The sequence below is a fragment of the Lissotriton vulgaris genome, chromosome 1_1, assembly GCF_964263255.1.
Source record: "Lissotriton vulgaris chromosome 1_1, aLisVul1.2, whole genome shotgun sequence".
Taxonomy (NCBI): domain Eukaryota; kingdom Metazoa; phylum Chordata; class Amphibia; order Caudata; family Salamandridae; genus Lissotriton; species Lissotriton vulgaris.
In genome coordinates, this window is record NC_141685.1 from 40,244,965 (window position 1) to 40,271,367 (window position 26,403).

General features: G+C 47.3%; 1 long non-coding RNA gene and 1 pseudogene across 1 annotated transcript in view; both read left to right on the plus strand.

The window, feature by feature from the left end:
* LOC147737111 (uncharacterized) overlaps positions 1-26,403 on the plus strand; it is a 305,409-nt pseudogene that overhangs the window by 178,434 nt on the left and 100,572 nt on the right.
* The window catches only part of LOC147737113 (uncharacterized), a 34,385-nt gene that overhangs the window by 696 nt on the left and 7,286 nt on the right, over positions 1-26,403 (plus strand). The window contains exon 2 of the long non-coding RNA XR_015309809.1: positions 99-211. This is a non-coding gene — a long non-coding RNA (uncharacterized LOC147737113). The remainder of the gene's footprint in view (positions 1-98; positions 212-26,403) is intronic.

Consider the following 26,403-nt stretch of genomic DNA (forward strand, 5'->3'; position numbering starts at 1 on the left):
AGTGTATTTTGGCATGGCTGTTGGTTTAAAATGCGACTGGGTCCCAAGCTTGGTTAGATATTACTTTCCTTCTCTTTTATTTTTATTTTCTTTGACAGTATCAAAACTAAGTTACAAAAGGAGCCAAGATTCTGGACCTCCGGCTGTGTGTGTACACAGAGACGCTATTCTTAGAAGATCTTCCTGTTGGGAGTACCTCCATTTATTCAAGGTATTTTGTCCTTCCCGAAGTCCTTAAATGAGAATCCTTTAACCACTGTATAAAAGGATGCCTTAGTCTAATAACATCCTTGGAAAAATTGTCGATTTCTAGGCGGAAACCCGATGGTTCGACAGGGTGTTCCGTAGGTGCCAAACTCATATCAAAGGACCTATGGGAAAAGAAATATAATATTGTTGGTAAGAAAGCTGTCTATTGATGGGTGAGATGGGTTATAAGGTCTCTTGTTTTAAAATTATCTGACCGTAATAGATCACCTCATTCTCCCTGCTAGGAACCAGGCAGACCTTTGAACGTTTACAGAGTATTGGGGCACACTAACCTTTAAGTGATGAGCAGTGTGCTCTTTGATACATAATACATTACAGTAAGTATCTGAGAACAAATGGGGTAAGCTCTTGGTTTTCCCCCCTTTGCTTTTTTATAACTCTAGGGATTATGGTGGCACAGATTAACAATGTGTGTTTTATTTTGTGCCTTAGTGAGCCTTATAGGATGAACACATTAGGATGACCTTGATGTTTGATGACACTATCTTTTCTGGGTATAAGGTGGCACGTGTGTACTGTATCACACTTTGCATGTGTTCGGTCCAATCAATGTCTATATATAAAGAGTTTGTGTCGCCTTGGGCTAGTAACCAATGGACGTTTCCAGACATGTTTTTTCCAGGTCTTCCCAGGGTGTTTGAGAACTTTTTTTGTGTGATAATCTGCGGGCCCTGATATATGTGGCCTTATTATTTGCTTATTTTTGTTTAAATATCTTTATTGGTATTTTCTGATTTTATCATACCTGGCATCATAGTTTTATACAGTACTTTCTGTTGCCCACCGCAAAATGATATAATCCCTGTGACATTCAATAGTGCAAGTGTCAATAATGAGAACATAAAACCAACACTGCAGTCCTGCTGCCAGATACATACATTATGTTGGACACATATGAAAAATCTCAGTGTGCTATTACTCGCCGGTGCTGCTACTTCATGGTCTATGAATCAGAAACAAGGCCATACATAGCATAATCCTTACATATCTGATCGGGGCCAGTACTACAATATCTGATGTACATTCTATCCTAACACAGAACAATAACCTGTTGTTCGGACTTGAACAACAATATAAGGGAAATAATATAGATTGGCATTTCGCAGTAGGTAGTCACTCGTGGATACCAATAAGACCTGTACCTCCAATAAGCATATAATCAAAACTGAAACGTACAATACTACTAACTGCCATCTAAACTATGTAAGTCGGGTTGCCGTTGCATATCTGAGCATAATGATTCATTATCTGCACCTTATTATCTTTTGGCTTGCCTATGCAGGGGCTAAACAAAGGCATGTACCTACGTACAGCCATAAAGACAACGGCTAGCCCCTCCCCTCCCAAAAGTGTGCAGGACCTTGATGGTTACTACTGATGTACCAGGCATCTTATGAATACGTGATTGTCAATCAATCAATCAATACATTTATAGAGCGCGCTACTCACCCGTGAGGGTCTCAAGGCGCTGAAGGGGGGAGGGGGGTCACTAACTGCTCGAATAGCCAGGTCTTGAGGTGTCTCCTGAAGATGACATGGTCCTGGGTCAGTCGTAGGTGTGCCGGGAGGAAGTTCCATGTTTTGGCTGCCAGGTAGGAAAACAATCTTCCTCCGGTGGTGGTTCTGCGGATTCGTTGGACGGTGGCGAAGGTCGAGGTTGGCGGAGCAGAGCTGGCGGGTGGGGGTATAGAATGAGAGGCGGCTGTTGAGGTATTCGGGGCCTTTGTCGTGGAGCGCTTTGTGTGTGTGGGTGAGGAGCCTGAACGTGATCCTCTTGTTGATGGGGAGCCAGTGCAGGTTTCTCAGGTGGACGGATATGTGGCTGTGGCGGGGGATGTCGAGGATGAGTCGTGCAGAGGCGTTCTGTATGCGCTGTAGTCGTTTCTGAAGTTTGGCTGTGGTTCCTTCGTATAGGGTGTTTCCGTTCTCCAGTCGGCTGGTAACGAGGGCTTGGGTGACGGTCTTTCTGGTTTTGGTGGGGATCCACCGGAAGATTTTTCGGAGCATGCTCAGGATGTTGAAGCAAGATGATGAGATGGCGTTGACCTGCTTGGTCATCGTGAGGGAGGAGTCCAGGATGAATCCCAGGTTGCGTGCGTGGTCCGTGGGTGTTGGTGCGGAGCCCAGTGCTGTGGGCCACCAGGTGTCGTCCCAGGCCGATGGGGATTGTCTGAGGATAAGGACCTCCGTCTTGCCTGAGTTCAGTTTCAGGTGACTGAGCTTCATCCATTCTGCGACGTCTTTCATTCCGTCCTGGAGGTTGGTTTTGGCTGTGGCTGGGTCTTTGGTGAGGGAGAGTATCAGTTGGGTGTCGTCGGCGTAGGAGATGATGTTGATGTTGTGTTTGCGTGTGATGACAGCGAGGGAGCTCATGTAGATATTGAAGAGGGTTGGGCTGAGCGAGGAGCCTTGGGGTACGCCGCAGATGATCTTGTTGGCTTCTGAGCGGAAGGGAAGGAGGCGGACTCTCTGGGTTCTGTCGGAGAGGAATGAGGTAATCCAGTCTAGGGCCTTTCCTTGGATCCCGGTGTGGAAGAGGCGGGTTATTAGGGTGCGATGGCCGACGGTGTCGATAGGAGAATGAGAGCGGTTGTTTCTCCTTTGTCCATCAGGGTCCTGATGTCGTTTGTGGCTGCGATGAGGGCGGTCTCAGTGCTGTGGTTGGCTCGAAATCCGGACTAGGATGGGTCTAGCGAGTTGTTTGCCTCGAGGAACGCAGTCAGCTGTTTGTTGATGGTCTTCTCGATGACTTTAGCCGGGAAGGGAAGAGGAGAGATGGGGCGGAAGTTCTTGAGCTCTTTGGGGTCTGCTGTAGGTTTCTTTAGGAGGGCGTTGATTTCTGCATGCTTCCAGCTCTCAGGGAAGGTGGCTGACGTGAAGGATTTGTTTATGACGTTCCAGAGATGGGGTGTGATGATGGTGTCGGCTTTGTTGAAGATATGGTGGGGGCATGGGTCAGAGGGGGAGCCGGATTGGATGGAGTTCATGACGTTGGTGGTGTCTTCGGTGCTGGTGGGGATCCAGGCGCTGAGGGTGTTGGTGGGGGTTGTTGGTTCGGTGACTGGAGGTGGAGTCTGGGGTCCGAAGCTGTTGTGTATATCTACGATCTTCCAGTGGAAGAACGTTGCGAGGGAGTTGCAGAGGTCTTGCGACGGTGTGATGTTGTTGTTGCTGGCACTGGGGTTGGAAAGCTCTTTGACGATGTTGAAGAGTTCCTTGCTGTTGTGGGTGTTGTCGTCCAGCCGCTCTTTGAACAATGTCTTTTTGGTGGTGCGGATCAGCTGGTGGTGTTCGCGAGTGGCGTTCTTGAGGGCTGTCATGTTTTCTGTTGTCCGTTCTTGGCGCCAGGTTTTTTCGAGGGTGCAGCAGGATTTCTTTGAGGCTTTGAGGGCATTTGTGAACCACAGGGATTTCCTGTTTCCGGTATTGCCTGGGTGGTTCTTCAGTGGAGCGAAGTCGTTGGCGCATTTGGTAATCCACTGTCAGAGGTAGTGGGCAGCGAAGTTGATGTCGGCGGTGTCGGTTGGCGGGTTCTGTTTCAGTGATGCGAGGAGCTGGTCTGTGGTGATTTTGCTCCAGCATCTGCTGGGGATTTGTTGCGTGCAGTGGTGGGATGTAATCTTTTTGAAGGTGAAGTGGATGCATCTGTGGTCGGTCCAGTGTAGTCCGGTGGAGTGGCTGAAGGACACGTGGTTGCTGGCGGAGAAGATGGGGTCAAGCATGTGGCTAGCGAGGTGGGTGGGGATGTTCACCAGTTGTTTGAGTCCGAGGTTGGCAAGGTTGTCGAGCAGGGTGGTGGTGTTGTTGTCGTCTTTTTTCTCCAGGTGGAAGTTCAGGTCCCCTAAGAGGATGTATTCTGGTGAGGCTAGGGCGTGCGGAGTGACGAAGTCGGCGATGGTTTCGCTGAATTGTGTGCGTGGGCCCGGGGGTCTGTAGATGAGCGTTTCTCTGAGGGTGGGCTTGAGGTCGGTGTGAATCTGGAAGTGTAGGTGTTCGGCGGCAGGGAGTGTGTCTTCGGCGTTGGTCGTGATGCTGATGGTGTTTTTGTAGATGATGGCGATTCCTCCTCTGGTTTCCTTGATGCGGTCCTTCCGGGTGATCTTGTAGCTGTCCGGGATGGCTATGGCGATGTCAGGGCCGAGGAAGCGTTCATCCAGGTTTCCGTGAGGAAGGCGATGTCTGGTGCTGTTGTGTCGAGGAGGTCCCAGAGTTCGATGGCGTGCTTGTGGATGGAGCGGGTGTTGAGGAGGATGCACTTGAGGTGGTTGTTGATGATGTTAGGTCCGGTGAAGGACTGGGTTATTTAAGACCCAGCGGTGCCAGGGAACAACACCTGAAACCTTCGTGGGTAACCTGCTCCGGCGTACAAGTGACAGAGACACGGGACACTTCCTTCGGCGTCAAAGATTCGAGCTTTATTTACTGCAGGGAACACAGAAGTCACGGCAAGTACAACATGTGCTACTTGTGGAGACTGCTTCAAATTGGTTCTGTGAATCGCTCCTTTTATACACATATTACCCATAGGGTTACATGGTACACAAAAGTTTATGACCCGGTTCCCACAATTATCCCCCAGAGGGGTCACTTTGGTCACTTTGATATACACAAGGTCCGGAACATAAGTGCGGAAACATTTGGCTGTTCCCAACTGTAAAAACCCATCTTCCCACCATTAGTACATTCCAATCAGCAGTAAAACAGATCGAAGAAGGAACAAGGACAGGTGTGGGGGAAGATGGAGACAGTGGGGAATTGAAAAGGGTGTAAAAAGGGAGGTATCGGGAAACACGAGCTACAGGCATCAAAAGGGACGTGCCTAATGAGATGCACGGCTGAGACAATAGACCGGCACGGCAAGATGAGCCTCGAGCGGGGCCATCTGCCTTTACAGTATCATCCCCCTCGTCATAAAGACAGTTTCCAAGGACATGTGGCTTCCGCAAGTATCTTGGGAGTCCCAGGGTCGCGAAGCGGACAACGTCCGTTCGCTGGCTACTTGAGGGCAAGAGACAAAATGGATGCCGTATCTAAGATGGAACCCGTGGGTACAGATAGTAATACCCACGTAACAGACAAACGGTTTAGGTTAGTACAACGAAACTGCGTACACCCACTAAACTCGTCATTTGCGGTTCATAGATACCAGACTCGACTATATTCGTGCGAGTCGAAAACATCACTTACAATTGTCACGGAACCTCAGACGCTCCTTTTGCCCTCATGTAGGCAAGCACTAGTCGGAATCATACTCGATATTCATCAGACCATCTAGATGTTGCTGTAACATAGCTCTGTCCAATCGAGCTTCTTTGGTAACAGGCGGCTGTCTTATACATGTCGTAGCACAGAGGCCACATAAGGCAGGACCACACTGCACGCAAAGGCAGCACGTGAACAGGAACGCCACAACAACTCCGACAATCATCAGAATCTTCCAACCCCAAGTAGACATCAAGCCCCAAAACCACCCAAGTAGCGTCCAATCCCCTACGTCCACGTGTATGGACTCGGAGATTTTATGCAACTTTGAGATGGCTTGATAGACAGTCGGAGCGTTATCTGGAATGAAAATACAGCAGCTCGAATGGATCACCTTGCATACCCCACCTCGATCTGCTAAGATCACATCTAAAACCATACGGTTTTGTAACGTCATAAGTCTATCCGCCTGAAGTTCTGTGGTGATATTACCAAGGGCACTGGCAGTAATATTAGATGTTGATTCCACCACTCGAGTCAACTGTCTCAGGTTTCCTACTATTAACCATAGGCCCCCAAAACGGGAGGAAACCCTTGAAAAAGTCTCCTGCCTCTTGACCGGCAGTGTCTTCTTCGCTAATTACGCCTCTCACAACTCTAGTCTTGTGATAATCTGCATCTACAGTGAACGTCGGAGGCAGCAAATTTGCGATAAAACATGAGCCCACAAAGTCGAAGGGCAACCATGCATACGCACGATCATGGCAGATAAAGTATGTACCCTTGGCAGCCAGAAACACAGGGGACGAGACCATCGGCAATATGTAATTTTCAGTGCAAGCACTCTCTCCAAGTCGGGCTTTCGATCTTCGGCCACGACCTATGAGACAAAAATTACCAATGTGGGGTACGACCCATATCGGAGGCGAGCTTTTAAGCTGTTTTTCACTAGTGAACACACTATACTCACCTCTACTCAAGACCCTATAGGCTTGTACCTCTTCTTCGGGAATAAGCGAGGGATCATAGATATCACTATCTAAATCCTCTATTGCTATAGACAAAGGCTTCTGATACGAGCCAGGGCCAGAGTAGGGAGAGCGTGGTTCTCGAATGGGGTGGAAACCTAGTGCGCTTCGGAACATTGTTTGGAATGCCCGAGCAGAACCCTGGGAACTATACGGTAAGACCAAATATGGAATTCCCTTATCTGTGGTATGTGGCATCAACCCACACACCCAACAATTAGTAGTGTTAACCACTAACTGGTGCTGGTGAAGGAGCTGAATAAAGGAATTGTTGCGAAATTCTGCACGTCTAGCCTGCTCGTGTTCGGGTAAGATATGGAAGGAATGAGGAGACAAAGTAGAGGTGAATTTAGAGTCAGAAGTAGGAATAGGTGTAGGTATGGCAGAAAGTAAGAAGTACGACATCATATAATACACCCCACCCGCCAAAAATGCAGAAATAATCAAAAACAATACAAATATCTGAAACATGAAACATTTCGTACGACTAAGTCGCTGCAGCTCAAATCTTTGTGCCTGTGCTCTTTCCACATCCATCAGCTTTGAAAACGCCATCCCCTATGACCGTCCGCAACGTTTCTTGACACACTTCGTTCTGTGTAGCAGTAGTCAATTCCCAGGAGTTCCCAGGAACCGACGGTCTTTAACCTAGTGTCAAGACCTTGTGGTAAATATTTGATTTACCGTCCTAATTTCTATGCAGGTAAGTACTTAATCAATAATAACTCAATCGGAAAGAAAAAGGCAGAGTCCGTGGTGTTAGAGTTCTTAGGGGTTTTATTCCTTAAAAAGGAATGGTCATGACCGGATATCTTGTTCCTGCCACCACTGGGGTGCAGGAAGGGATAGAGCAATATTTTATTGACAATACATAGCTTATATACTTGAGTTACATTATAGAAACCAATACAGTAGGCGTAACAGCTGAGAGAAACAAGATAAAACACACACGTGGTAATGATACGTAATTAGAAGGCGTGAACTAGGCGTGAACATAGAGGTGTGTGCTAGAAACGTCACATGTAAGTGTCATAAAGGGGTGGCAACAAAAAGCAGAATCTTGCAATGTCAGCAGAAATCTGAGGCCTGGATGCGCGCGCAGCTGCAAGACGTGTGATTGACGTGAAACTGGAGGGTGCAGGGGACTTAACATTTACAATGGCGGAAAGAGACAGAAGTCTGGCATGTCAGATCAACTCGTACCTCTATCATATCTGATATCTGATGTTTGGGAACCATATTATCTGGGCGAAAAGGTCTCTGGGGCAGAAGCTATTCTATACTGACTGTGAGTGCGTGTATAAGCGTCTAAGTGTCTGCATGAGATGCGAGGGGCATGGGCCTGCCATGGTAACAGAGGCTATGAATTACTTGCACGGAGACAGTAAGGCCGGGCCCTTCGCTCTGCAGCTGGGGGGATGTTTACTTAAACTAGTAGGCAGGAATGCATTTTCGGAGAGCGGAACAGATAACTCGAAGGTTGAATTCAGTCTTGGCAGGCAGCAGGCTGAGCTAAACGCGGTGAGCCGCGCAGGGAGTAAGGCAGAGGTCACGGGTACAGAGACAGCCTGGGCTGAGGCTTTCAGAGTCAGAAAGCGGAAAAAGGCTCGATGGCAGAATTCAGGGCCTGCTTTGCCAGAGCTGAAAAACGTGTAAAGTACACCACAAAAAGACGTTGGCATGGCATACTTAGGAACGGACTATTCAACCCATTCTGGGTGGGTCTGAAAGAGAACATGTTAACGTTGGACGCAAATGTATTTGCGTCTTCATAGCTGGCACAGGAGGGAAATTACATGCACTTTAAGCTCGTACATGGAAACGGTGGGGTACACGATAGGGAACATAACTTGACCAAAAATTTATATTTCCTCATTCCCTCCTTGTTCCCTACGGACCCTTCATGATATCTCGATCCTCATGAATCGATCAGTCTGTTCTTGTAACATCATTTGCTCGTCTTTCTTCCTTTGTCGGTTTGAGAGAAAACTGGAATGTTCCATGCACGATGTGGCGCACAGTCCACAAATCGCTGGCCCACACTGTAGGCACAGGCAGCAACTGAATACTATGACAAGGGCAATGCCTAGGAAGGATAGGATCTTCCATCCCCAAGCGGTTAACGTTGTCCAGAACCAACCGGACCAAGTCCAGGTGCCTGGATTCTGATGTATCGAACTTGCAATCTTATGAAGACGTGTAATAGCTTTGTAGACAGTTGGCGCGTTTTCTGGAATGAAAACACAGCAACTTGACCCGATGACCTTACAGGCTCCACCTCTATCTGCCAAGATGACGTCAATAACAAGACGATTCTGAAGAACAACAATCCGCATAGCAGACTGTTCCTCTGTTAAGTTACCTAAAGCGGAGGCAGTTTCATTTACTACTGCTTCGAGTGTTCTGGTTAATCTACGTATTAATTTACTGTTTTGAACGGGGCCTGTGAAGAAAAAGAATCCCTTATTGAAATCTGTGTATTGCTCCCATGCCGTTTCGGTATAGTCGACAATCGGGAGATCTCTTCTGAGTCTACTCTTTACTAGATTTGTATTTCTGTGATAATCAGGAGGGGCTAGGAAAACAGGTGGCAGAAGGAAGGCAATGTAACAGGTGCCATCCCAATCTGGAGGTAAGCGTATGTATGCGGTATGGCCACAAACAAAATAGGAATGACGAGTAGCCTTAAAGGAGGACTTGCCATGATCACTGAATTCGACCACGGTAGTACATTTACTATGACCTAAGTGTACTGAACCCTTCTTTCTGACACATAAGTCCCCTGTGACTGGTAGTACTGACATAGCAGGGAGAACTGGTGCGGCTTCGGATTCAACAGTGAGAATCATAAGGTTAATTGTATAATTACCTAATCCATATACTTCATTTTCTAGATCAGTTCCTACTCTAGTGGGGAGTCCCTTCTTGTCAGGGTAACAGGCATTAAGCAGAACTAAGTTCAAGTTTCCCCAAACCCAGCTCCCTTTAAAAACAGCGACATCAGGATCTAAGGAATTGATTATTCTAAACCATGCACCACAGGAACCATTATGAGTGAACGGGTACGGAAAGAGGGGCAGAACTCCCTTGTATTTCTGGTAGGGAGGGAGTCAGCCACATATCCAACAGTTTGTAGCATTGTTAGTCTGATGGGAATGGTGTAACATACTAATGAATGTGTTGTTGCGCAGCGCGAGTCTGTAAGAAAGTTCGTGGGGAGGTAATTCGCTAAAAGAATGTTCAGCAGAAACATTGAAAGCAGATTGTTCACGTTTGAAGATAGGGTAGTATATGGGAAGCAATATGCTAGCAACAATAATCAGGAGACTTAAAAAGAACATAATCAATAAAGTCACTATACAGTGACTACGGAGTGATTTACAATATGCACGTTTCTTGAATTGTCTCTCTCTCTCTCTATCTCGATCTAGGGGATACATGTCAGAAACTATTTAACCGATTCACCTAGGGGAGGACTTAAACAATTAAACTGTCTGACTTGCTAGATCGAAGTTTCAGTCTGTACTCCTCTTGGGGAGTTTTCTCTCGTTCGGGAACCTTAAAGTCACTAGGTTCGATACAGTCTTTGGAGGGGGTGGACGAGTCTGGGTCTGGTTTCAGTTTGTTGCACTTTTTAATATGACTCGTATGGATCCACCCCTTTCTGCCTTCCACCTTGATCGCGGTCTTCGTAGTAAGAAGGACGGTCTTCGGCTCTTTCCAGCGGGGCTCCAGCGGACTTTTCCTGTCGAAGTTCCTAATTAGGACAATGTCCCCTGGTCGGACATCATGTGGCTTTACATCAGTGTTGTCAGGGAAGGCTGCAGCAACCTGTGAACGACATGATTGGAGTGCAGACATCAAGGAGGCAAGGTAATCTGTCAGCATATTACAATCGACATCAGTAATTTTCTTAGGCATGGGCGTCCCCCACATATTCGGTGGTCTACCAAAGACCACTTCGTACGGGGATAGTCCTGATCTCGAATGGGCAACCATTCTCATGTAGAATAATGCAACTGGCAGGGCGACTATCCAGTCGACCCCTTTCTCTTTACAAACTTTGGCAAGGCGGGTCTTTAGTGTCTGATTATGCCTTTCTACAAGGCCTGCGGCTTCGGGATGTCGGACACAATGGAATCTCCACTGATATCCTAGCAGAAGGGAAACATGCCTCATAAGTTCGGATGAGAACGGCTGTCCGTTATCTGAGTACACGACACGAGGCAAGCCGTACCGTGGGAAGAATTCTCGAACCAGCTGCCTGGCAGTGGTCGGGGCAGTGTAATCTGGGACTGGATATGCTTCGGTCCAACGGGAAAGTGCACAAACAACTACGAGGACATATTTGAATCCTCGACAACGGTCCATCTGGATATAATCCATCTGGAGGACTTCAAAAGGGTGATCGGGAGGATGGAATCCACCTTGCTCTACAGGAACGCTTTTACCGGGATTGAACTGACAACAGATCATGCAAGTACGCACTTTCTGTTTTGCTGCTGCTCGTAAGTGTTTGTTGTACCAGAGATTCTGTAAACTGTCTAACATAGCTTTCTCTCCTAGATGTGCTGGACTATGTGCTGTATTTATCATGATTTGAACCATTGAGTCGGGGAGAAACCATGTAGATTTTCCCTTCGTGACCCATCCTTGATCTGTCTGGATCCCTCCTAGTTCAGTCCATTTCTTTATTTCATCTGAAGTAGCATGTGTCTGGATATCGATTACATCTAGGGTGGGATCCCGGACTGACATACACTGTGTTGGTACTATTGTCTTTGTCACATCGGTAGTCTGGGTGTGAGTCAATGCTGTATGTTTTGCTGTCTGGTCTGCCAGGTCATTACCCTGGGAAACAGAATCCGTAACTTTAGTATGTGCTTTACACTTCATGACGGATATGCCTGAGGGCAGATGTATTGCTTCTAACAGTGCTTGAATGAGGGGACCGTGTTGTACCTTGGCACCATGAGAGGTCAAGAAACCTCGTTCTTGCCATAACATTCCGAAGTCGTGTACGACTCCGAACGCATAACGGGAATCAGTGTATATGTTAACATTTCTGTTCTTGGCTAGTATACAAGCTCGGGTCAGAGCGATGAGCTCCGCCGCTTGAGCAGACAGTGTGTCAATACGATGTGTTTCTTTAACTTCAGTTTCAGTGGTCACTGCATACGCGGCCACTAATTCTCCTGTACTTGTTCTCATGCATGAACCATCCACGTAAAGTGTCAGGTCTGGATTTGTCAGTGGGACATCTGTTAAGTCTCGTCGAGGCTTTGTTACTGCATTAATGATCTCTATACAATCATGCAGGGCTGGATCTGTCATAATTGTAGGTAACAATGTTGCGGGATTCAGAATGCTGCAGCGTCTGATTTCTATGTGTGGCTGGAATAGTGTCAATTCATAACCTGTCAGTCGTGCTATAGTCAAGTGCTGAGTCTGAGTTCTGTTTAAAAGAACCTCTACAGAATGTGGAACTTGTACTGTTAATTGATGTCCTAAAACAATTGAGTCACTCTGTCTGATTGCTAGTGCTGTTGCTGCTACTGACTTCAAGCACGCAGGGAGTGCCTGGGCTACTGAATCCAATGTACTTGAAAAATAAGCGCAAGGCTTATGTGAACCTGCTTGGTCTTGAGTGAGGACAGACAATGCTGTACCATCACGTTCTGTAACAAAAAGTGTGAACGGTTTGCTGTAACATGGTGTCGCTAGAACTGGTGCTTGACATAAAGCTTTCTTTAATTCCTCAAAAGCCTGTGTATGTTCCTGAGTCCAAGGGAGGGCAGTCGAAGTCGCTGCCTCCTGTGTTGTTAACTGAATCAGTGGTTTAGCTAGAAATGCATACTGGGGAATCCATTGTCTGCAGTACGAGGTGAGGCCTATAAAGGCCCGCACTTCCTTTTGTGTCTGGGGTTGTGGCATATTTACAATTAACTGAATGCGATCGGGAGTGAGCTGTCTCCCCACTTTGGACAGCAAGTGACCCAAGTACACAACTTGCTGAACACAGAATTGTAGCTTCGAAGGAGACACCTTGTGTCCCTTGTCGGCCAGAAAATGTAAAACTGTCAGTGATGCTTGTTCACATTCGGGCTCACTTCGTGCGGTGATCAGCAGATCATCGACGTATTGCATTAAGGCAGTGCTAACTGGCATTATGACACAATCAAGTTGTCTTTTCAGTGCTTGGCTATAGATGCTGGGGCTTTCTGTGAATCCTTGAGGTGCGCGTGAAAATTTGAAACTTCGTCCATTTAAACTGAATCCGAAGAGATATTGGCTCTCCGGGTCAATAGGTACACTGAAGAAGGCGTTCTTGAGGTCAATTACAGTTTACCTGTGGATATATTATGTTTCAGAACTGGGCATACATGTACGTAGTGACCTGGCTGCTTGCAATAATTGCATGTCCCTTTAACGGGAGCTGCGGCGTGACCTGTCTGGGTCGTACCCTCTCTCTGACCGTCGGCTGGAACCGACTGGGCCACTAACATTTTCATTTTCGTGTCTTTCATGCGTTTCTGTTCCTGATCCTGTTCTTCTCTAATTCTGTTCTGATGGTACTGTAACATCTGTAACATCTGAGATGGCGTATTTGCTTGCCAAGTACTTTCAACTTTGTACACGCGGTTCTTAACTAATGGCAGGGAATTCTCGACCAATTTTGATACAAAAAGATGCGGGTACGACTCGCTACTCGGCTTAAGGCCACTATTGATAATAAAACATTTCTCGAATCTTGAATAGAAGTCACTAGTATCTTCATCGTGTTTCTGTTTACAGGCCGAAATTGCGTCCCAGTCTTCCTTTCTAGTTGTCAGTAATCTGGGCAGAACCTGTACTATTAAACCTGGTAATGCTTTAGTTTTCTCCCCAAGGCCTAGCCCAGGGGTACGAAGTTTCTCCTCGTCCTCTATTTCTGTCCACACTATCTTTTTATCTCCCACCTCCCATTCTCTTTCCTTCAGCTTCTCGTAGATGCCCGTGGGCAGCAGTACCTTTAACATTTTCATAATATCTTCATATGTGTAATCTCCCATCAGTAACATGTCTTTAAGTTCTCTGTGAAAACCTGCAGGGTCTTTATCGTGACACGGTACTAGTTTCTTCATTTCCAATAGTTCTAACTTGGTCAGAGGTGTGTGTACATACACACGTTTCAGGGCGTTATCAGTACCCATGACTGGGTGTACTTCTCGTAAGGGGTTCTGACTTTCAATGCCATGCAGACGCTCCATGTGATACATTTTTCTTTCTGGGGGCGGAGCGGGAACGTATTCGGAGCTTAAGAACGTGTTATATCTGTGCCGTTGTTCTAGAATTATTTGAATTAACTTGGTACTTAGGCCTCTCCATCTATCCATGAGTAGTGCTTCTAATGTATCGTGTAAGGGACCTGGGTCAGAATGTTGATGTCTGAATAACGTGAGGAGGTGCTGAATCATGTATACACCTGCTAATTTCTGCTCGTCTGGGGAAAGGTTCAGGAATGTCTGCGCTACTGTGTCATCATTGTATATGTTCGGATTGTCAGCCCATAGTACAGCTGACCGGGCTAGTTCTTGTTCATCCATAGAATTTAGTACATGGTACCCCATTCGTTCTCGAAGCATTTTATCAGTCTCTTGAAACTGATGTTCAGGAGAATTCGGTTTTGTTATGCCAGAGAGGAAGACTCTCTTGCTTTCTGGACGAATGCCTTTCCTAAGATAAGTTCCTTTACCTACATACGCTATCATGTCTGTAGTCTTTTCTGGTTCTTCAGATCCTTCCTCCTCTTCAGAGGAAGCTTCTTCTTTCTCATTCTCGTGTACTTCTATTACTGCTCTTCTTATTTTCCTGTACATACTGGCTATGCAATTCTGTTTATCATGCTTTCCTTCGGCTATATTTTGACCCCACTTTGTTAGGGCATTCATTTCATCCTGTTCTGTCTCAGGCCTGTCTCGTTCTCTTATTAAGCAATTTATGAAAAAACGTAGTATATATGCTTGAGTGTCGACTTTCTGATGTGCCATGGCTTCCTTAATACTTTCAGGGTTTTCCCCGGTTCGAACAAAATGATATATCCTATCTAGGTGCTGTTTCATTCCTGAGAATAACACTAGGTAATCTGTAGCTTGTCGTAAACGTAGCGATGCCATCAACATCCTATCGTCTTTACCGGGTACTGGATCGTATCTGCAAACTTGAAGCGGTTCTTTGAGTATGTCGAGACGGGGTGATTGGAATGTAAAGGGCTTCTGCATGTCCCTAAGGTTTAATCTGTGTGTTGCTGGCGGGGTCTGGTAACCCCCGGTCGCACCTCCTGAGGCGGAGGCTTGAGCATTATCTCTCTGTGGAGTCTGTATCTGTACTTGAACTTGTCTTTTAGTAGGATCAGGCGCAAACGGATTCGGTATCTTAACCTTAGGTGAGGGAAGTGGTGGAGGTGGAGGAACGACAGGCTGTCGGTCAGGGGGAACTTGTTGCGGTAATGGCGGGGTGCGATCTGGAGGCGGGTTGCCATCTCCGTCACCGTCAGTAGGCGGGACGAGGGCACGTGGATTTGTGTAAGCGGGTGCTACATCATTTAGATAGGAATTCAGAAAGATGTCTTTAGTAGTCCTGTGTTTTACTTTAATTGGAACCAATGGTGGTGGCAGATTTTTCGGCATTTCTGAAGTGGCCTCAGGCGTACCTTCGGCTACCAAAGTACATACCATTTACAAGATTGTTTCGTGCGCGGTCTACTTGTTCTGATTTTACTCGAATCCCTTCAGTAACTAATTCGTTTTCTCGGGCTTTATCTGATTCTTCTCTATGTCTGTCTTCTCTACGGAGTGCTTTTTCAGCACGTTTATGTGATTCTTTACGCCAAAATTCTATGGCGTCTTTCTGAGATTGTCTGGCTTTCTTTTTCCATAATGCTTCTTCTACCTTCATGATGCACTCGGCATCCCATGTTCCGGTAACAGGCCATCTGTGTCTTTCGTCTAGATGCTTAGTATAATCGGCCCATAAATCTAGATACAATATGGCGTCTATGCCATGTTTCTGATACATGAAGTTTCCAGGAGTGTCCCTAGGGGGGATAGGAATTTCTTCCTCTAGTATCCCTTTTCTAGTTCCTATCTGTTTTAACTTATTGAAAAACGGCATCTTGTCTACTTAGTACTGAATGCTCAATCCTGGCTGTTTAATTCTGACTCTGAACACAATTAGTTACACCAGAACACAATAATGCACATTAGAAACAGTCACTCGTACCACGACATCAAACACATAAAAAGAGACATTTGAAACATATATGACTACCCCCTATACTGGATGTACTGCTAAACAGCACAGATACACTGCTGAGAACAGTGCAAGAACTAGGATAACTGATATACTGCTAAACAGTACAGATACACTGTCTAAAACAGTGCAGACCGAATTTGTGTACCCAAACCCGTCTAGATACATCCCAGCAATGGTACTCACCGGGAAGCACGGAAAACAGAAGGCCTCGGAAAACTCGACTGGACTGGACCGGACTCGACTCGACTCGACACGTTGATATTTCGGAAAACTGGTGGGCCTCTTGACACCTCGGACCTTGCTTCTTTCGACTAGGCTCTGGTCGGGATCCTCCGCGCTCCTCACCGCCTCGTCTGGGTGCTGATTGCAGTCTTCGTCGCCTCCGTGGGCCAGAGGGAGATACAGGAAATCCTGCCAGTACGCGTAGTTTCCGTCTAACTGATTGCAGGGGACAGAGCTTGCAACGCACCAACCGGCGCGTGAGGTGGGGAAGGGGTCCCTATTCGGGCGCCAAAATAATGTGGTAAATATTTGATTTACCGTCCTAATTTCTATGCAGGTAAGTACTTAATCAATAATAACTCAATCGGAAAGAAAAAGGCAGAGTCCGTGGTGTTAGAGTTCTTAGGGGTTTTATTCCTTAAAAAGGAATGGTCATGACCGGATATCTTGTTCCTGCCACCACTGGGGTGCAGGAAGGGATAGAGCAATATTTTATTGACAATACATAGCTTATATACTTGAGTTACATTATAGAAACCAATACAGTAGGCGTAACAGCTGAGAGAAACAAGATAAAACACACACGTGGTAATGATACGTAATTAGAAGGCGTGAACTAGGCGTGAACATAGAGGTGTGTGCTAGAAACGTCACATGTAAGTGTCATAAAGGGGTGGCAACAAAAAGCAGAATCTTGCAATGTCAGCAGAAATCTGAGGCCTGGATGCGCGCGCAGCTGCATGACGTGTGATTGACGTGAAACTGGAGGGTGCAGGGGACTTGACATTTACAATGGCAGAAAGAGACAGAAGTCTGGCATGTCAGATCAACTCGTACCTCTATCATATCTGATATCTGATGTTTGGGAACCATATTATCTGGGCGGAAAGGTCTCTGGGGCAGAAGCTATTCTATACTGACTGTGAGTGCGTGTATAAGCGTCTAAGTGTCTGCATGAGATGCGAGGGGCATGGGCCTGCCATGGTAACAGAGGCTATGAATTACTTGCACGGAGACAGTAAGGCCGGGCCCTTCGCTCTGCAGCTGGGGGGATGTTTACTTAAACTAGTAGGCAGGAATACATTTTCGGAGAGCGGAACAGATAACTCGAAGGTTGAATTCAGTCTTGGCAGGCAGCAGGCTGAGCTAAACGCGGTGAGCCGCGCAGGGAGTAAGGCAGAGGTCACGGGTACAGAGACAGCCTGGGCTGAGGCTTTCAGAGTCAGAAAGCGGAAAAAGGCTCGATGGCAGAATTCAGGGCCTGCTTTGCCAGAGCTGAAAAACGTGTAAAGTACACCACAAAAAGACGTTGGCATGGCATACTTAGGAACGGACTATTCAACCCATTCTGGGTGGGTCTGAAAGAGAACATGTTAACGTTGGACGCAAATGTATTTGCGTCTTCATAGCTGGCACAGGAGGGAAATTACATGCACTTTAAGCTCGTACATGGAAACGGTGGGGTACACGATAGGGAACATAACTTGACCAAAAATTTATATTTCCTCAACCTACTAACTAGAAAGAAGTACGCGCGCGGCCCTACGGCCTTTATTTATAATCAATGTCTCTCAGCTGTGGAAGCAAAAATACGTAGGAAAAAAAAACTTTCAATATGTACAAGAATAATTACAATGATACAGGTGTTCAGACTGATCGTGGAAACGGGATAATGCAGTTGTCAAAGGACAGAACAGGATCTTTTTATTAGTCTTTAGTGCGAGATCGCAAAAAGTATCGAGTTTTCCCAGAACGTGTCTGCTCGTCAAACAAAGGATCCGTTGAAGAGACAGCGTCCTGCTGATCAGTCGAATGTTCTGGTCTTGAGTCTTTTGATGACAAATGTTCGACAGTGTCTCTCTGCTGCACCGAGGATTCTCCAACAGGTTGTGCGTCACTGAAAGGAACAAACGCCGACAACCCTTCGGTTTCAGTTGATGCAATGCCTCTCCTCACCCACGAGTCTGCCGGCAACGGAGTAGGGACTTTCTTCGTATGGGTGGCGTGCACCCAGTTTTTCCGCCCCTCAAGACGAACAGCAGTTCTCGTGGCAAGGAGGACCTGGTAGGGTCCGGTGAACCTGGGCTCCAAATTCTTCTTCCGAGAAAAATTCCTGGTAACCACCCAGTCTCCAGGCTGGAGCTGGTGTCCTGGACCCTCAGTCTGCGTCGGCAGTGCTTCGTAAACCTGTTGGTGAATTAACCTTAGTTTAGCAGTCAAGTCATGTAAGTAATCGATCAACATTGGATACTCAAGATCACAGAACACACCCGGTCTAGGGACCCCCCAAACATTTGCAGGACGAACGAACACTATTTCATAGGGACTGAGCCCTACTCGGGAGTGTACAGTCGCCCTAGTTGACAGTAATGCTAAGGCGTCAGGCCACGAAAGACCAGTCGTAGCCTGAATCTTCGCTAATTTTAGTTTAAGGGTGCCATTATACCCTTCAACCAAACCAGCTGACTGGGGATGATTGGCGCTGTGGAATTTTTGATTAATTCCAAGGCCCTTACACACACTCTTCATCACACTCCCCACAAACTCACTTCCGTTATCCGACCACACGACTCTAGGCATTCCGTACCGAGGAAAGTATTCCTTCAGTAGGACTTTCGCAGTAGACAAAGCGGTGTTGTCCTTGAGAGGATAGGCTTCAATCCATCGGGAGAACGCGCAAACCACAACTAGAACGTATTTCAAGTTATTGCATCTCTCCATATGGATGAAGTCTAATTGAATCACCTCAAAGGGACACGAAGGGGGAGCAAAACTACCAGGAGGAGTTGGGGTTCCCTTACCAGGACTGTACAACATGCATACCATACAGTTCTTAACCAAGCGTTCAGCACACTTCGTGATACCATCATTCTTCCATACAGGAGACAACAATTTGCAAATACCTTTCACGCTAATATGTGCTAACCCATGTGCCATTGTCACAACAGCCAGCACATACGCATCTGGTAACATCCATCTTTTCTGCTCCGACAAATCAATCCAACAACCATTCGCATCCAACTTTCCCGTACTTTCATTCCACTTCTTCTTTTCAGTCTCAGTGGCCTCATTCTGAATTTCTTTCACACTCTCAATAGTGTCTTCACACATGCTCGACTCTGCAGGCCACCTAACTGAACTCGTCACATACATTCGAGTGCTAAGGTTCCGGGCAGACTCCTTAGCAGTCTCATCCGCAAACGCATTACCACGACCAACATCATCCGTCACCTTACGATGTGCACTACATTTAACAATCGCTACCTGCTTAGGCAACGTAAGTGCATCCAAAAGATCATTCACAAGCTGGCCATGCTGAATCTTCGTACCATGCGATGTCAGAAAACCTCTCTCTCTCCACAATCGTCCGAAGCTATGGGCGACGCCAAAAGCATATTGGCTGTCGGTAAACACATTCACACGTTTCCCTTTTGCTAACACACACGCTCTAGTGAGAGCGATCAGCTCTGCAGCTTGGGCAGAATTCTGATTCAATCTCGCAGCTTCCACAACAGTACTCAAAGTTACAACAGCATACGCAGTAGTCACATCGCCATTCGGCAACTTAAAACATGAACCATCCACATACAGTGTTCCATCTGGGTCTTCCAATGGGGTGTTTTTAAGGTCCACTCGACCTTTTGTTTCCTCTTCTGTCCTCAAATAGCAGTCATGGGCTGCTATTTCATCTGACTCTGAGCTAATTGGTAACAAAGTTGCCGGATTCAGAACATTGCAACGTTTTATCTGGATATGACTTGCCAAAAGCGTCAACTCGTATCCGGACAACCTCGCACTTGTCAAGTGCTGAGTTTTCGTACGATTTAAAAGAGTGTCGACTGCATGCGGAACCATCACCGTAAGCATATTATCCATGACCAATCCTGCTGATTGTCGGATGGACACCGCAGCTGCCGCTGTTGCTCTCAGACAACTCGGCAATGCTCTAGCTACCGGGTCCAAGGTCGAGGAAAAATATGCACATGGACGTTGCTTACCACCAAAAGGTTGCGTTAAGACGCTCAAAGCACAACCTTCCCTCTCGTGAACATATAACGTGAATGGCTTACTGTAGTCAGGAGTGCCTAACACAGGAGCCGAACACAGTGAGTCACGCAGTTCAGAAAAACTTTTCTGACATTCTTCCGTCCATGGTAAAGGAGTAGAAACATCCTTGCACGTAAGAGCCACCAATGGTTTCGCTAGCAATGAAAAGTTTGGAATCCATTGCCTGCAGTACGACGTGATACCTAAAAAGGCACGCACATCTCTTTGTGTTGTTGGCACAGTCATTCGCGCAATTGCTGCAATTCTTTCTGTGGTCAACCGCCTTCCCTCCTTTGACAATAAGTGACCTAAATAGGTTACTTCTTGACAACAATATTGAAGTTTAGAAGGTGACACCTTGTGATGTAACTCGCAGAGATGTTGCAGCAACGACACCGTAGCAATTTTGCAAATGTCCTGAGTATCTGCAGCTACCAATAAGTCGTCGACATATTGGATTAAGGCCGCACCAGCCGGCAACGTAAACGCATCCAGTTGACCCTTCAAGGCTTGGCTGTAAATCGATGGACTCTCACAGTAGCCTTGAGGAGCGCGTTTAAACCGGAAGCTGCGTCCACCAAGAGAGAAACCGAAAAGGTCTCTACTCTCCTCTGCGATCGGGATGCTGAAGAACGCATTCTTCAGATCGATCACCGAAAACCAAGACGCAGATGCTGGAATCAGAGTCAGTAGCGCCGTGATGTCAGGCACGACAGGGAACTGAGGAATCACAATTTTATTAACCTCCCGTAAATCGATAACAAAACGATAAACAGGTGGTTTCGAAGGATCAGTACGTTTTAGAATAGGCAGTACAGGGCTGTTGCACACGTTTCCCCGAGTCTCTTCAATAACGTCTTTGTCGATCAAATCATAGATGATCGCTAACAGTGCTCGTTCACCATCAAGAGAAATACGATACTGGGGAATACGTGGCAATCGTACATTAGATTTCAACTGAACAACATAAGGGGAGATGTCAAGCAGGCCCACATCATTGGGACCTGTCGCCCACAAAGATGCAGGAAGGGAGCTCAATTCCGGTGGAAGCTTATCAAGAGACAAGTACATAGGAGAGACAACCGTCTCTCCCAACGTAAGCTTTACACCCGCAGGAGAACAATATAGAGTTGCATACAAACGTTTTAGCAAATCCAGACCCAGGAGATTTTCACCACAACCAGTAGTCAAAATCAACGGAGCTTCAAGCTCACGTGGCCCAATTGTAAGAGGCAAAGGGCGTGAAACTGGATTGCTAACGGGGGCGCCAGAGAATCCAACGGAAACATTTGTTAAGCCAGACAAAGGTGCGCCAGGGAGTTTCGAATGCATAATGGAACTTTTCGCTGCACCAGTGTCCAACAGAAAAGGCTCAACGACGCCCGATGTAGCAACTGCGACGTAAGGCCCTCTCTGATCAACCGGAACTGATACCACTCCCTCTCCTTGTCTATGGCTGTCCTAGTAATTACTGTCGTCAGTTCCCTGATCGACGTAATAATCGTCTACATTGTACTGCGCAGATCGTCCTTGCGAAGATCCACGTTGATCAAAACAGTTATTAGAATTCGATTGGTTATCTGAACGATCATTTTGAACACCGCGACCCCTACCGCGTGATGTCTGTTGAGAACCACCACGACCTCCTCTAGATGAATTACCACTATTACGGTCGTTCAAAACAGGACAATTGAATTTTATATGACCCTCCTGTCTACAATAGGCACACTGATTGTACCCTAAAGAGGATCTTTGGGAAGAGGAGTCATTTCTAGATTGTGGTCGATTAGATTGCGACTGCGATCTATTATGTTGCGAAGCATTCTGATTCGAACGTGGAGGATATGCTTGCTGTAACAACACTTTAGTTTTAAGCTCTTTCGTCTTTTTATCAGCGCGATCATTCTCTTCTTTCTCTCTATTCTCATAATATTGTGCTGTGGCCAGTATCTGAGCTGAGGTAGAAACGGCCCATGCACTTTCTGAATTCTTCAATTTATTGCTCAAATCGGGCAATAAGTTAGAGACAAATTTATCCACAAACAACCGTTGGCCCCCTCAGTACCCATATCCTGACCACTATGGTCGATGAATGCCTCCTCGAATCTCGTAAAGAAATCGGAGACACTCTCGTCCTTCTGTTTACAAGCCGACAATTTGTCCCAATTTACCCTCATAGCCGGCATAAGAGTTTTCATGAGCGTAATTATTCTCTGAGGAAGAGCAGCAATCAACTGCTCGGGTTTAGCACCACCAGTTTGTCGACCATCTGCCGCTACAATGGCAGCCCAATCACCACCTAATTCATTCGGATGGTTCTCCTGACGAATCTTAGCCCATACCGGTTGCGGTACGACATTGCCGAACAGCATATCGATACCCTGTAGGATTTTTGCGAGGGTCAGGCAATGATTGCTTCACCTGTAACACCTCTGAACGTTTCCATGGGAGGTGTATCCACACTCTCTGGAAATATGGCAAGATCGGTGGAGCAGCTGCAGGATTACCTGGCATCCATACTGGTAGAACTTCGCGCATAGGAAATTGACCAGACTCATCTGGCTGCCTTTCAACATCCTCAACAAACAAGGCTTGAGGTATAGGAGTAGGACGGAAAGATAGCAACCGCTCAACAGCACGTCAAACGTTGGTATCCACTATCAGTCCATTCGAGAACTGGAGCTGTAGATCGGACAAAGCGGACAACACCTCGTCAGGTGCATCGGCAGATATCTGATCACGAAGGACCTTACACATTTCTTCGAACACGTATCTTTGGGTTGGTATATTAAATTGACAGAACGTATCGAGTACAATACGTGGTGGATTTCTAAGAGGATGTGTCATCCAACCCATCGCCATATTATATAGCGAAGCGCGTTCCCTATTACCGGGACGCTGACTACGTCTTTGAGGACCATCTGAACCAGCGGACCCAAGAACAGGCCCGAGAGAATGAAAGAAGTTAGCCGCAACAGGAGAAGTACGGCTACAAACAGAGGGAGAAGTATAGGACACAGGACTAACAAGAGAAGAGGTAGAAACAGAAGCAACAGCAGGAGTTAACAGAGCAGGAGCAGTAGCGGGAGTAGGAGTATGTGGAAGTGGAGGAGCAGTGGGGATAGCAACAGCCAATGGAGCAGGAACAGTCGGAAGGACGGGTGCAGGTTGAGGAACAGGCTGAGGAATAGGTGGAAGAACAAGTACAGGGGGAACCACTGGAGCAGCGGCACCCTGTACATACGGAGGTGGTGACTTCAGAAGATAAGACATTAAAGGATCCTCAACTGGTTCTTCCTTCGTATCCGACTCCGTAGGCAAAGCAGGATAGCATCTATCTATAGACATACGCTGTAGCCTATCAAACACTTCCTTTTCCTTATCCTCCTTATCACGCTGAAACTGCTCTGCTTTCTTTACAATGGTAGCAACACCATCTCTCTGATTTCGTTTAGTCTGTCTGATTTCTTTCTGTCGGGCTTCTTTACGCCACAACCGAAAGGCATCAAACATGGCCGGCCTTGACTTTTTCGCAAATAATTTAGCCTCTAGATTATCTAAGATTGGAGTCTCAAAACTACCATGGGGTGGCCAACTAAGGACACCATCCTTCTTAGTATACCGAATCCAGTAATCATTAAAAGTAATCGGGCCTAATCCGTGCTTACTGTACAGTTCATAAGTGGGAGTTCCAACCGGAGGTATCGGACACGAGTCCTCCAGTCGGGAATCCGTGCCACAACGTCTGAAACAACTAAACAAAGTACTACGACCAGGCATCTTGCACACTAGCCGAGTTTCACAAACTTCAAGGGTTACGGGATTTACCAAGTCCCAGCAAAGAGCGAAAACCCTCGGTTTTTGGCGTCTGCAGTCGTCAAATATCACAACAAAGTACCAAGAACCACAAATGCAATGGAACCATGCAACAACCAAGAACCACAACCAAGAACTCTGGGAGCGACCCACAAATACTTAACTCAAAGATCGATGGCGTCACCAGGAAGGCCCGTCAATCGTCTCGCTATACCAAGGTCTACGCCAGGCGCCAAAACAGGTCTACAGTCAGGGCAGCAGTCCGTCGCAGCCGTCAGGAGGCGGGAATCTTCGCGGGAAAAGTCTTCGGGCCACTTATTTCGACAACAGGATCGATGAAGCGGAGTGCACCTTCCCTCGGAGATTTCACACGAAGTTCCTCACGATCGTCGGGCTTGGACCGGTACCACTGATGCAGCCCCACGTTGGGCGCCAACTGAAGGACTGGGTTATTTAAGACCCAGCGGTGCCAGGGAATAACACCTGAAACCTTCGTGGGTAACCTGCTCCGGTGTACAAGTGACAGAGACACGGGACACTTCCTTCGGCGTCAAAGATTCAAGCTTTATTTACTGCAGGGAACACAGAAGTCACGGCAAGTACAACATGTGCTACTTGTGGAGACTGCTTCAAATTGGTTCTGTGAATCGCTCCTTTTATACACATATTACCCATAGGGTTACATGGTACACAAAAGTTTATGACCCGGTTCCCACAATTATCCCCCAGAGGGGTCACTTTGGTCACTTTGATATACACAAGGTCCGGAACATAAGTGCGGAAACATTTGGCGGTTCCCAACTGTAAAAACCCATCTTCCCACCATTAGTACATTCCAATCAGCAGTAAAACAGATCGAAGAAGGAACAAGGACAGGTGTGGGGGAAGATGGAGACAGTGGGGAATTGAAAAGGGTGTAAAAAGGGAGGTATCGGGAAACACGAGCTACAGGCATCAAAAGGGACGTGCCTAATGAGATGCACGGCTGAGACAATAGACCGGCCCGGCAAGATGAGCCTCGAGCGGGGCCATCTGCCTTTACAGTATCGAAGCGGACAACGTCCGTTCGCTGGCTACTTGAGGGCAAGAGACAAAATGGATGCCGTATCTAAGATGGAACCCGTGGGTACAGATAGTAATACCCACGTAACAGACAAACGGTTTAGGTTAGTACAACGAAACTGCGTACACCCACTAAACTCGTCATTTGCGGTTCATAGATACCAGACTCGACTATATTTGTGCGAGTCGAAAACATCACTTACAATTGTCACGGAACCTCACCGGGCGGTGGTCTGCAGGTTCGGAGGCAGGTGAATTTGCAGGCTTGACAGGTGAAGGATCCATGTGTTCGCTTCGGGGTGGCTTGGTAGCAGGCAGGTGGTCGTCCGATGTTGAGTGCATTGAGGGCGGCGGTGTCGTATCTCAGTCGAGGCCCTTTGCTCCGTCCGGGGCCAGGGGTTCTGGCCTTGGACGCGGTCCAGGCGCGGACAGGGGCAGACGGGCTTGCTTTAGGCGCGCCTTTGGTGCGCCAGTGGCGCGCCCGCTGCACGGCCCCCATATGAGGGGCTGTGGGATGGAGGAGCAGCTGAGAGGCGGGAGCGGGGTGGCAAATGGGAACAGTGGGGGGCGGGGCCGCAGGGGCACAGCAGCGGGAAAATAGCACAGAGGGAGGTGGGGGGGAGAAAGGACACAGAAGCAAAAAACGGGGAAGGGGGCTCAAGGGCACAGAAAGCAAAAACGAAGGGAAGGGGGCACAGGACACAGAAGCAAAAAACAAGGGAAGTGGGGGCTCAAGGGCACAGAAAGCAAAAACGAAGGGAGGGGGCACAGAAGCAAAAGGAGGGAACGGGGCTCAAAGACACAACACAGCAGTACAGGGGAAAAAGCGAGATGCAGTTGGCAAGGGCTCACGCAGCAACAGGCAGCGGGAGCAGGCTACAGCGTCACTGGAGGTCCGTGTGGCGGCTGGGGGGGCAACCTACCTGTGGACAGGTCAAGGGTCTGCATGTCTGGGCACAACATCGTCCTGTAATCATGACACTGGGTACTATCATGTCTATTGCAGATCAACAGGTTGCACACCTTCATCGTTCACCGTGGCACCACTTCGAAGGGCAGCTAGCATAGAGCCCCAGTCCTGCGCTATAGGGTATTTACGGAGCCCTGCCGTTTCCTCCCTATGTAGCGCCGTGTTCTCCGCCTGTACCCATGTTACAAGTGAACTTTTCCAGTCAACCATCTCTGGTGGCTCCACATGTTTCCATTTTTTGGTTATTAGTCGTTTTGCCGTGATTAAACCCACACCCCGGAATCTCGAGGTGATGTTATTGTGTTTTGATCTGGCATAGAGTCCTAAAAGGCCAATCTCCCAAGACAGCGGTAAGGGCGTGCCTGTGCATAAGGCCAGCGTAGTAACTATCCCCGCCAATATTGCTGCAGGGATGGGCAGGCCCAAAGCATGTGTAGTAAATCCGCGTCTGGTTGTTAGCAGCGTGGGCATGCAGAGGTGGCAATGTGGAAA